Genomic DNA, 12,803 nt, shown 5'->3' on the forward strand with positions numbered 1-12,803 from the left:
CTGTCGATCTTTAAAAGTTTGCCTGAACTTTGCTTCCGCTATGCCTGTACATCGGCGCTTTTGTTGCTTTAAACCTGTACGTCGGTGCCCTTTTGCTTTTGAACCTATGTGTCGGTGCCTTTTGTCAGTGAGCTAATGCTTAGGCGCTTTAAGTTAAGTGAGACGATCTTTCATCAGGTCGATCACTTATTGCAATATTAATCAAACTGACTACTTAATCATGTCAAATTGCTTACAGGGGCTAACTGGTGTACCAAGGAACCCGAAACTGCTGTATGAGGTCGAAATCACCTTTCTGAGAGGCTTCGAGCTCTGTCGCTGCTGAAATATCTCTGGAGCCAAGAATTGGAGTAGGGTCTTCCCTATTCTGCTGTATCTGTATTAATTTTTGACTATAGAACTTTGCTAATCTCTTTAGCCATCTTAGGGTTGACCTAAGGCTTAAAATAATATTAGGGTTGACCTAAGGTTTAATGTTGCTTGACTCATCGACTTGACACGACTCAAGGTATAAACTTGACTCGCCAATTGACTGACTCGAGGTTGACTCGACTCAAATGAAATGACACATGTGTTAGACTCATGACCCGTGTGTGCATAGTGTTGATTATGCGACTCGAAAATGCAAAACAGCAAAAATTTCCTGTCATTTTTGTGGAGGGTACCGACTTTCTCCCGAAAAAGAAAGACGTGAAAAAGAAGAAGAGAAGTTTGAAGATGCATGTTGAATGAGCTTAGTCAGATGTTGTTTGATACTGTCTCTCAAGGTGCAAGGATTAATCCAACCTAGGCTATCTCAATGGTTGACTCAATGATGAAAGTATTTGGGTAACTTAGGCACGGAGGCTAAGCACTTCATACTTCGATGTAATGACAATTATGAGTGATGAGTGATGTGACAAGGCATTCTTCATCGTTATGTTAAGATTTCATGACAAAGGGTTCCTAAGGGAAGTATTTGGGCATGTATCTGTGAGGTGTGTGAAAGTGACACTAAAGTTAGGACGCAAGATCTAAATGTGTGGAGAAAATATCTTAAAAGAGTCAAATGGTGGTGACTCTTAGGCTAGGTAAGCTAATGATGTAGGGATCAAGCCCCCAAGTCTAGCTCTAAGTGAATAGGGATGAGCATTGGAGATCCCTTGATGTGATCATGGTGTAAGTGTGTGAATGTGAATATGAATTTATGTTTATTACGGCCGCACCTCGATGTGAGGTTGCCTACGTATCCGTTAGGAATCAGGCCGAACGTAGCTCTAGCCGAACCTCGCACAAGTGTGTATACCTCAAAAAGGTCTTTTAAGGGTTGTAACGTGGTTAGGCTAAAGGTATAAAGAAGAAGGGGATAAAGGCTCAAGACCCTAGATAAGCCCTCAAGGTGTGCAACCTTGCTTTTGAATCTTTATATTTATGCTTGAGTTTCTACTCTTTTTTTAGCTCTCTTTTATCTTTTGCTTTAGCATCTATTTTATTTTTATAAGCGTGGGCAATCCCGATCATACGGTCTATCACTCACTTGGCATTCATGTTTCTCAGGCACGGTACCAAACACTCGATATGAGACGCAATCTGAGACGTGTTCTTATCGAAGATATTTTCATATCAAAGACATTGGAACACTTGCCCTTTTGTACACTTTTATTATTATTATTATTATTTTGCTTATTTTTATTTCGATCTTTTAAAATCACTCAAGCTTCTTTTAGAATTGCATAAGTTACACAACATCCCATCCCAAGGTTAGGTAGATGTAGGTTGAAAAAAGAAAGGTTTATCGTTAGACGAGGCTCAAAGTGGTTTATGAAGAAAGTATTGCATATTTGGAAGGTGAAAGGAGATATGATGTGACTACAAGGGTTGCATTAAATCATTGATATACCTTGTGTTTAATTCGACATTGTTTTTTTTTTTTTTTTTTTTTTTTTTTTTTTTTTAATGCAATATAATGAAATGATAATATGTAAGGAAATAAATGCTCATTTTTATTAATAGAAAATATATAATGATCCTATAAAATAAATCTAAAGAGAATAAAAAAGGTGCCTATGCTAGACTTATTGGGGAAGGGGTAAATAAAAAAAGAAATAGAAAAAAAAGGTCACGAAATCTTGTTGTTGAAGCTCGCCTCTTCTCTTGTGTTGTTTTCTTTATCATCACTCGCTCTTCTTGTAAACTGGAGGTATGGGAAGCTTGTTATTATCAATCAAATGTTGGATATCCTCCTTTAGCTTCAAACAGCTCTCAGTAGCATGACCCCTACCTTGGTGGTACTTGCAGTGTTCGTTTGGATTCCAATTAGGCAATCTTTTCTTAAGTGGGGGATCTTGAATAGGTCCAATGGGAGTAATGATTCCCTTGGCATGGAGTCGATCGAAAGCCTCATCGTAGCTAATTCCAATAGGGGTAAATTCCCTTTTCGGTTGCTTTCTATTACCCATGGCTAGGATCTCACTAAGGTCACTATTACTAGAGTAGGTGTTTTCGGAAGAAGAAGTATAGTCGTTCTTCTTCCCTTTACAACCACTGTTACTGTTGTTACTAATCTTGGCCTTCTTATCGCGCGGAGGAACAAGAAGGAGATTTGAATCAATGAAATCTTGAACACGATCCTTGAGGGTGAGACATACTTCGGTGGTGTGACCACGACCTCTATGGTATCGATAAAAAGATATTGGATCCCAATTGGGAAAACGTTTTTCAGGTGGAGGGTCTTGACTGGGACTAATGGGGTGAATGAGACCTTGATCGTGAAGACAGTCAAAAGCTTCATTGTAAGTCATTCCTATTGTCTACAATGGTCCGTTTTGCCTGTGGCTTAGGAGCATTGAGTTTTTCATTAAACTCTTGGCGAGAATTTTGTTCGATGGCCATCACCCTATTTTCTAATCCTTCTACCACATTCAAGAGCATGGCAATGACATCTTGCAGTTTTCGAATGTCCTCTTTTAGACTTGATGAGTCTTCCTTGGTATTATCTAAGCAAAGACTTTCATCCTCCTCAATTATGGCCACTTCATTGAGAGAGGTCATATAAGCTGTCTTGATCATGGGCTCTCCTACAGGTGTGATAAGAAGTGATGAATTAAAGGATGCTTGGTCATCTTCGATGGCTAGAATCTCGGAAGTTTCATTGTTATCGATCAGATCTTGAATAGCTTCTTTGATTTTCCAACACTCTTCAGTGTCATGACCCTTTCCTTGATGATATTTGCAGTGCTTATTGGGGTCCCACTTAGGTGGCTTGGCTTCTGGAACTGGATCTTTGATGGGCCCTATGGGCATGACTAGTCCTTTGTGATGTAGCTTCTCGAAAGTCGTCTCATAACTCATACCAAGTGGAGTGAACACTCTTTTTTATCGTGGTTTAGAGGCGTTCATGGCATGTACTTCATTAATGGGAGAGGAAGAAGAAGGATGGTCGTTCTTCTTTCCTCTTGCACCATTATCTTTCAGAAGGTCATCTTCAATGTCAATGCCTATATTATAGACATCTTTGAAAGTATCTAAATTGTGTTGGTACTTTAAGTGCTTTGAATACTTCCCTTGGAGGTTCTTGATAAACATCCTCACAGATTCTTTTTCGGTAGGAGCCTTGACCATATTAGCTGAAGTTTCCCTCCATTTATTGAAGAAAGAAGAGAACCCTTCGTTTTCCTTTTGTTTTAACATCTCAAGTTGTCTATGGTCCGTCTCGTCTTGGATGTTGCACTTATACTTATCTATGAAAGCGTTTGTTATCAACTCCCAAGAAGAGGTTTTTTCTTTCTCGAGAGAAAAGAACCATTGTTGACAAACGGTTTCGAGAGATAGTGGGAATAGAGAGGGGGAAACCTTCTTATCAATACCCTTAATGCTCATTATAGTTTCAAAAGCTCTTAGATGGAAGTAAGGGTTATTTATTGCCTTGAATTTAGGGATGTCAGTGGCGTTGAACTCATGTGGAAGAAGTTCCTTGTCCAGCGAGACCCCTTGTGAACTCATGCCCTGGAATTTATTGTCATTAGATAGCTTGCTCAAACTTTCTTGCATGAGGTTCATTTGTTGTTGCTTCACGGGATCATCGATCTTGAGTGTGAGTAGCTTTAGTGTCTCAGTCATGGTAACCAATTGGTTCCTAAGCTCATTGACTTCTTCTTGACTTGCCATTATCTTTTTAGCCTTCCTCTTTTGACGAATTGGTTTATCAGAAAGCGAGACCTGAGGGGCGGAGAGATCCGACGAGGTCTAGCTCGAGACGTCGTCGAACTACATCAGGGGGTAGAGGTGGTCGCTCTGAGGCTGCTTGTGCTGACATTGTAGAGGGCTCGGGATTTTCTTCTGAGGATGCTCATGCCGCACCGGTAGGAGAGGCTACCTTAGCTTTCAGAGGTGGTGGGATGTACGAGGTAGGCTCATCATCGCAGTAGCCTCCGCAGCCTCAGCCTCAGGTTGATCCTGGGTGGAGTGGACCTACATTGAGTCTTCCTCCTTCGACGGAGACTGGAGCTGGAGATGGAGCTGGTGGAGAGGTGACTCCTCGTACGGCGCAATTTTACGATATGATGGGCCTACGTCCTCCAGCGCCGTAGTTTGGTCATGTGTATATTTTATGTTGACTTTTCATAGAACTTTGCCTTAGACTCACTATTTTTAGACATATTTTGTATATTTATGCTATTATGAGTTTATTTGTTTCCTATTATTATGTGTATGTTAGTGTGTGCAAGAGAAGTGTGACAAATAATTTTGCGCAAAAATTCCGTCATTTTTATTATTGATGGAGGGTATCCGACTCTCTCCCCCAAAAAGAAAAAAATAAAAAAGGAAAAAATCCAATAAGATGTCGGGTGTGTAGATGAAAAGAAAAACTTGGAAATTTAATCTAGATAAAATCCAAAAAAGAATAATATAATTAATAAAATAGCTATTTTAATTAATTAAGAAAAGGGATAAAAAATATGTTTAGGAAAGATAACGGAGCCATAAAGTCATTAGCCGACTCGAGTTTAGGAATAAAAACACAAGTTAAGCAAGCGCGTCCGATGTGACAACTTGGCGCCAGCTGACGCCACAAAATGGCGCGTGGCGCCAGGCGCTACACTTAGCGTGTGGCGCCAGGAGCCAGGAGCCAGTTACGGGATTTGACACCAATTGGCGCTGATGCCGTATTTCATTTCGATTAAAACTTCTCGCAATTTGTGTATAAATAGCCCCCTGCCCAGCCGATGCTTTTCATAATTCCAGCGAATAAAATAATTCTCTGCTTTAGAAAAAATAATAACCATGTCTTTAGTCACCAAAACCTTCACCCAATATACTTATGAATGGTGTCGATCTCTTAATGCTAGAGACATAAAATAATTAGATTTGTTTCACTTGGGGAGAATTTATGGCATCAAAGGGGTAGATCTTGACTTAGATTTCATACATACTGCTCTAGAATTTTGGAATGTTGATACTCATTGTTTCAGAATAGGGTATGATGTGATTATCCCTTTGCCAGAGGAATTTGGTGCTATTTTAGCCTTCCCTGCAATAGTCCTCGTAGTAATCCCTAGAGTAGATGCATATTATTATAAGGATTTTGAGCGCTTCTTTAATTTAAAAGAAAGGGATTTATCAAAAATGGCAACATAGTTAATTTGAAAGAATTTGCACACCATTATTTTGATAAACCTCTTTCTGAATCTTTTCATATATATAGAAGAAGGGCGTTCTTATGCATGCTTATTCAATTTTTTCTTAGTAGTGGTAAAAATATTGAAGGCCAATAAATTATAACCACTATACTAGAACAAATTGAATCAGGGAGAAATCCAATGCCATTGATAGTTGGAGAGACTATGATTAGTCTTGATGAACTGAAAGGGACCCAAAAGCACCTTTTCGCGGCTCTCCAATTTTATTACAGGTAGAAAAATAATATTTTTAAATATAGAAATCAAAAAATTTATTTTTGTATTGTAATAATAATTTATTTGCATTGCAATTTTTACAGATGTGGCTAATGGAAAGGCTAGGATTAATTAGCCCTCCGGACGATATTGAGAAGTATACTCCCAATTGCTTCGTGAGGAGGAAGAAACGCTTCCCTAAAATTGGGCGCCATGGGTGGAAAAGAAGCATGGAGTGTTAGCTGAAGGGGAGACTATATACTCTAAAATTGAATGTAGGTCCTCTAAAGGATGCCAACTAGCTAAGGTTATGGATGAGGAGGAGGAAAAGGAAAAGGAAGATTAGGAGCATTTCTTAGCTTTAGATTATTTTTTTATTTAAAGTTTAATTTATTTCAGCTTTATTTAAATTCCATCAATAATGTAATTTTATTTTATTAATGAAATTTCAGCTTTTAATTAAATTATTTACTTTAAATTTATGTTATTAGAGCAATGAAAACCGAAAAAACAAATTAATTTTCCAGAAATTCTTCGAGTACGGAAGTCAAAAATTTTACGAAAAAGCACCGAAGTTTGCCCAGAATTTATTTTCAAATTGGCGCCACTTATTTGCAATTGGCGCCTATCATTGAAGTCTGGCGCCAGGCGCCAATTTCATCGGCGCTGATGGTTTTTGGCTTGCGCCAGATTCCTCTATGCGACGCCAATAATTCGCCGATCTTCTGTTGAATTTATAATTAATTCTGGAACGCGGAGATGTCGAAAAATGAAGTGGCCGCACCCGTAAAGGGTTGCCTACGTATCCTTTCTTAAGGAATCAGGCCGAACGTAGCTCTCTTGAGTATCCTACTCAAGTAATTATGGGTAGTATTTCTTAAGTTGGTTAAGATTTGTCATGTTTGAGAATTCATTGCCATCCATATCAGTTAGTTTTGCTGCACCTCCGGGACAGGATTGTTTTGACAATGTATGGTCTAGACCAATTAGGTCTAAATTTACCCCTTAGATCTAAAACATTTTTCCTTAGTGCTTTTAACACCAAGTCTCCTACTTTGATGTTTCTTGTCTTGACCTTCTTATTTAAATGTCTAGCCATACGAGTCTGCCTCGACTGCTCCATTTGCTTGAGGCCTATAAGGGGAAGAATGATGATGTTGAATGCCGTATTTTTTGTAGCAAGTCTTCACATTCGGCTTGAAAGTGAGTTCCATTGTCACTGATCATTTCATGTGGGACTCCGTATCGACAAATAATATTTCTCTCAATAAAGAGTGCTACATGTTTTGCAGTGAGTTTAGCGTACGATTGTGCTTCGACCCATTTTGTGAAGTAATCAATTGCTACTAGAATATATTCGTGGCCTCCCGTTCCTGGGAGAGTAATTTTGCCAATGATTTCAATTCCCCATGTAGAGAATGGCCATGGCGATGTGTAGGTGTAGAGCAAAGATGGAGGGACATGTTGTAAGTTGGCACATGATTGTAAAATCAAAAAACTGTAGGGAATAATTTCAAGCGTTAAACCCCTAGCTTGAACCCCACTGTGATCATACACTAAAGTACGGTGGCGTCCAAAAGGGAAGAAGATAGAGCAAAAGAGTCGCCAACAAGTTTTAAGAACTTGTAAACCGTTCACAGGGTGAAGGTTACACCCCTTAACGATCCAAGAGATCGTCAACTCCATAAGGTCTAGAACCGAATAAGGGTTCGGGGATGAAGGTACAAATCTAACCTAAAAGAGATTGAACCTGCCCTAATAATAGGCCTCTACTTTATTCTGATCGTATTCATGTGCGCTTTTTGACTAACATGCAATCAATAGAATTAACCCTAAACCTGTTTATCTAAGTTGGTTGAATTTAATGCACAAATAAATCTATTATTGGTGATCACTTGAATTATAATCATATTAAACCTAACAAGATTATTAATTATCTTATTAAGCGTGATAACATGTACAAATTCCCTTTAAACATGCATAAAAGGTGATCAAGCAATAAAGAATAAATATCAAGCAACATAATAATAATAATAATAATAATAATAATAATAATAATAATAATAATAATAATAATAATAATAATAATAATAATCATAAAAAAATAATCATCATCAAAATAATAATAATATTAATCATAATAATAATATCATCATAAATCATAACAATTATAATCATAATCATGTTCATGTTAATATTAAAGCATAATAACAGCAAGATCCTAGGCATGATACTAACAAGATTAATAACAAACCCTAGCATGTCACTAAGCATTAAAAATCAAATATTTAACCCTAACATGATACTAACATGAATAAATATTAGGAAGAACATAGGAAGCATCGCAACAATCATATTTAATATTAAAAATACCCTAGACATGATACTAGGAATATCATAACAACAATTTATACAGGATTTCTACATCAAAAAACCATTAAAGTACTTACTTTGATGCCTCGTACCACTTTCTAATAACAAAATACACACGTTAGTAACTTCAAGGAAAATAATAAAACAAACAATTAAATTAAATAATTGAAATAGAGATTTGGGCCCAAACCCTCAGAAATTAAACCTTTCACGCCTATGGCGAAGGCAACTTCGAATATTGCTAGGAGTTTCTAGATCTTGCGAATGCGGAATTTTGTATATGAAACAAAGTTTAGAAGAAAGAAAGAAAGAATGGAAAGAATTCAATGAATGATTAAGAGAATGCTAATTAAAACCGTTTGTAGATGAGAACTCGTGTATGAGGAGAATTGGTGAATTAGTGAATGAAAACGAAGTTTTTAATACGTTATTTATAGAGAAAAATCAGCCAAAAAGATAAAATAAACAAAACAGAATCTGACGCACAAAAAACAGAGCTGGCGCAAACCCTGGCTAACTGGCGCTAGGCACCAACACTAGCGCCAGGCGCCAATGGCTAGCGCCAGGCTTGGTTCCAGGAGCCAAAGCCTAGGGTTAGGCGCTAAGCCTGGTTTTAACGCGTTTTCGAAAATCAGATAAGTTTGCCGAACTGGAGGATAAAATCATATAATTTCCTCGAAAATGCTATTTGATTTTAATTAAACCTCTGAAAAGTCAACAAGTCAATTTATCAATGCTAATTGAATTAGGAATGAAAAAAACCTTAAAGAAGATTCTAGAAAACTAAAACCATTCCTAATCGCATTAGGAATGATAAATCATATTAGGACCTCCCCTAGATCATTGGGCCGCATATAAGGTTCAAACCGGGCCTAGTTTAGTAAATTGGTTATAACTTCCTCAATATTCATCGGAATTGGGCTTATAATATATCGTTGGAAAACTCTTGTCAAGCCCCATCCAACTACACCATTATTGGACCCATATCATGGACCAAACAAACTGGATTTGGCTGTTTTTCTTAAAATAAGTTTTCAAAAACTGAGAGAAGAGAAAAGAAATTTAAACTTTTCGCAACACTAGACTTTCCACACTTTCGCTTCATTCGATTATGATTCGACGTGAAAGGTACTCATCACTGGGTTTGGTTTTGGGGAGACACAAATGGGTGTCTACAGAAGCCCCCACTTTGACGGAGTTTGGAGAAACGCAAGTTTCGAAAACAAAAGTCAAAGTATCGATAGGGACGGAGAATGATTCAGAACGTTCTGCGATCCTAAATCACTCTTGTAACGTCGATACCTGCAAACTAGCGTTAGTTAAACAGATAAAAGAGTTAAGAAACGCGTATCTTGCACCGTCGAGCACACGTCTCTGAAAGTAACCGATTGTTGCCGCTTTACTATATCCTTGCTGTTTTGATGACCTCCTCCAAGCTAGATAATGCCATCCCGCTTGAAAACCGCTACGCCTGTAACTACTTCCAAATTGGTAGAAAAACCTCACCAAGTGGCTGGGTGCTCTAGCGCCACGGAAAAGCCATCAGCGCCACTCATTTAGCCTTAGAGCCAGGCACTGATATTGGCGCTAGGCGCCAAGCCTAATTTTTGATGCCAATGCATAGGGCTTGGCGCCAGCACGGGGATGTCCTTAAATACCCCTTTCCTCTTCATTTTGCTGGCTGCTCGTCACGAAATTGCTCGAAAAAATCCGAAAACTTTAATTGCTCGGTTCTTGCTCGTTTCTCAACCGAATTCGCTCAAATTTATTGCAAATCAAAGCTCTTTTCATATATTTTCCCGATCTATGTAAGTTGTCTTCAAACTCTCATCGGTTTTTATGAATTTTTGGCATGTTTATTTACGAATTTCATGAAAATTCGAAACTTATAATGCTCAATTTGCTTTGTTTGTCAAGTTTTATGCCATGAAATTGCTTGATTATGTTTATATATTGCCTTGGGAGTAATTTGAGACTTGTTTGACTCAATTTGGTGAAGAAATGAGCAATTTGCCATTGTTGGACCTCCTAAGGTCGTGAAGAACAATGTGACTTATTCTTGATGTTTTTGCTAGCAATTCTTGTTCAATTTGTCACAATAATTACTATGGTGTTGCAAGAAATTGTGTGATTGCTTGAAAAATGCCGTATATGCCCAATTTGAATTTGTGCTCTATTTAGTACTACGTACTCTGTTTTTTGCGAACATAGTATCATGCGGCTAGGCGAACCTTAGATACTATAGAACCTTAATTTATGATGATTTTGCACAATGTAGCATGGCTAGACAGCGAGGCTCAGGTTCACGGTCCCAAAACACCAGACGGGAGAATGAGCCCGTAGAGGATGACGTCACACCTTCCACTTCGCTTGGTCGACTCCCGGAGTGGGATGAGCAGACCCTGTTCTTCGCCCCCGTCCACCACATTTCTAAGTGGGTGAGACGGGGCATCACGGTCGGGAGGACGCGGTATCACGGTTCCGACTGTGATGGTTTGGGCGATTTGTACAAGATGTACATCGCCAGGGATCTTGAGACGAGACTCCTATGGGAGTCTTGTGGACTAGCTACTCTATTTGAGATCTCTGAGGCTATGGTTGCCTCCAGCGGGGGTCATCATGTAGTGCGCGCTTTGGTGGAGTTCTTCTGGGACACCACCAACACTTTCCATTTCCCATGGGGCGAGATGATGGTCACCCCTACGGACTTCAGTCTCATTACAGGACTAGAGTTCAACTCTGTGCCACTGCCATTTGACAGTGGGATCGACGTCTTTTCTTCGGAGGTAGAGGAGTTGTTGGGGCCGATCGCTATTCGGGTCCGAGCTGAGGTCGAGACGACTCAGTTTAGTGCTAGGGAATTCGCCGCTCGACGTTGGCAGTGGCTTTTGATGATGATGCGACCACCCGAGAGCAGTGGGTGCACATCTTTTCGCTGATGTTGTTATCAGGGACATTCTCCCCTGACAAAGGTAGTAGGGCGTTGCTTTACTATCTTCCTACTATCCGTGATCTTCATCGGATCGGGACTTATGACTGGGCCAGCTTAGCCTATGCTAACTTTGTTCGTGCGCTGAGGGACTCGTGTCGACACCGGTCCTTCGGGCGAACGTCGCTTTGTGTGCCTTTTGGAAGGTCGTAGAGGTAAACATATTTCCTATAAAGTTTAGCTCTATATTTTAGCTAGCATTTACTCACACTTCGAACTCCTTGTAGATCTGGTTTTATAAGCACTCCGCTTCTGCTGCGCCAGCGAGACCATCGCCGCACGGATTTCCAGCAAGCGCCTCTTGGGGCGGCCGCCATGTGGATGTGTCTACTACACATGTCCGGAACTAGATCATCGCGGTACGACTTTTATTGTTTAGTTGCTTTTCCGCGATGCTTTTAGGTATACTTTCGCCTGATTGATGTTCTTTGTAGGGGCCTGAGGTGGTGTACCGGCCGTGGGGCGGTTGGACAGTCCCTGGGTTTGCCGCGTAGTATTTTGCTGAGCGTCGCTATTTCTTGGGGACTTATGGAGCGATTGCGTACTTAGGAGAGAGGGTTGCTAGACAACATTCCTCTGATGTCTTCGTCGTTCCTACTCCTCCACCACGTCATATGTTCGATGACGCGCGGTTGTCGAGCATGTCTGAGGGAGCTGTTACCCCATGGCGGTCCTATGTGATCCTTGTGCGGTGCTATGCTGAGGAGCTACTACCTTTGTTAGCTCCAGCCCCCGTACCGGCTGAGGATGTGAGGGTAAGATTTTTCAGCTTTTACTTTCCATTAAGTAGCCCCCAAGTAATGTTTTACTGACTTTTTCTTGTTTTATCAGGACGGTGCTACTGAGTTCTTGCCACCCCGTATGTCCATCCACTACCAGGGGACATATGGGCCGATCGAGGAGATGATTCATCCGGCTCCCGAGGGTAAGCGCTTCGTAGAGCGGTCGATTCCTCGCCACCAGACTCGAGTAAGCCTAGTTATTCACAATTTTATATTCATGTATCATGCATATTTACTGACTTATTTTTCTAACAGTTTTCGCGCGAGGTGGTTTCGGCGATGGCACGATGTATAGATGCCTTCCGGAGCCAGCTCGTCCGGATGAGGAATGCGGCCACTTGCCGTCGGGATGACGTCATCCGAGAGGTAGTCATTCTTTACATATTTTTTGCATTACCGCTTCAGTTTTGCCTTGTTTCTGATTTAATTCTTTTTGCAGGGCCAGCCTATTGCTTCTCACACCCGCACGAGACCGAAGGGGCGGAGGGATCCGACGAGGTCTAGCTTGAGACGTCGTCATACTTCATCAGGGGGTATAGGTGGTCGCTCTGAGGCTGCTCGTGCTGACGTTTCAGAGGGCTCGGGATCTTCTTATAAGGGTGCTCATGCTGCACCGGTAGGAGAGGCTACCTCGGCTTTCAGGGGTGGTGGGATGTACGAGATAGGCTCGTCATCGCAGCAGCCTCCGCAGCCTCAGCCTCAGCCTCAGGTTGATCTTGGGTGCAGTGGACCTACATTGAGTCTTCCTCCTCCTACGGAGACTGGAGCTGGTGGAGAGGTGACTCC

This window comes from Chenopodium quinoa, unplaced genomic scaffold, assembly GCF_001683475.1.
Source record: "Chenopodium quinoa cultivar QQ74 unplaced genomic scaffold, ASM168347v1, whole genome shotgun sequence".
In the NCBI taxonomy this organism is placed as follows: domain Eukaryota; kingdom Viridiplantae; phylum Streptophyta; class Magnoliopsida; order Caryophyllales; family Amaranthaceae; genus Chenopodium; species Chenopodium quinoa.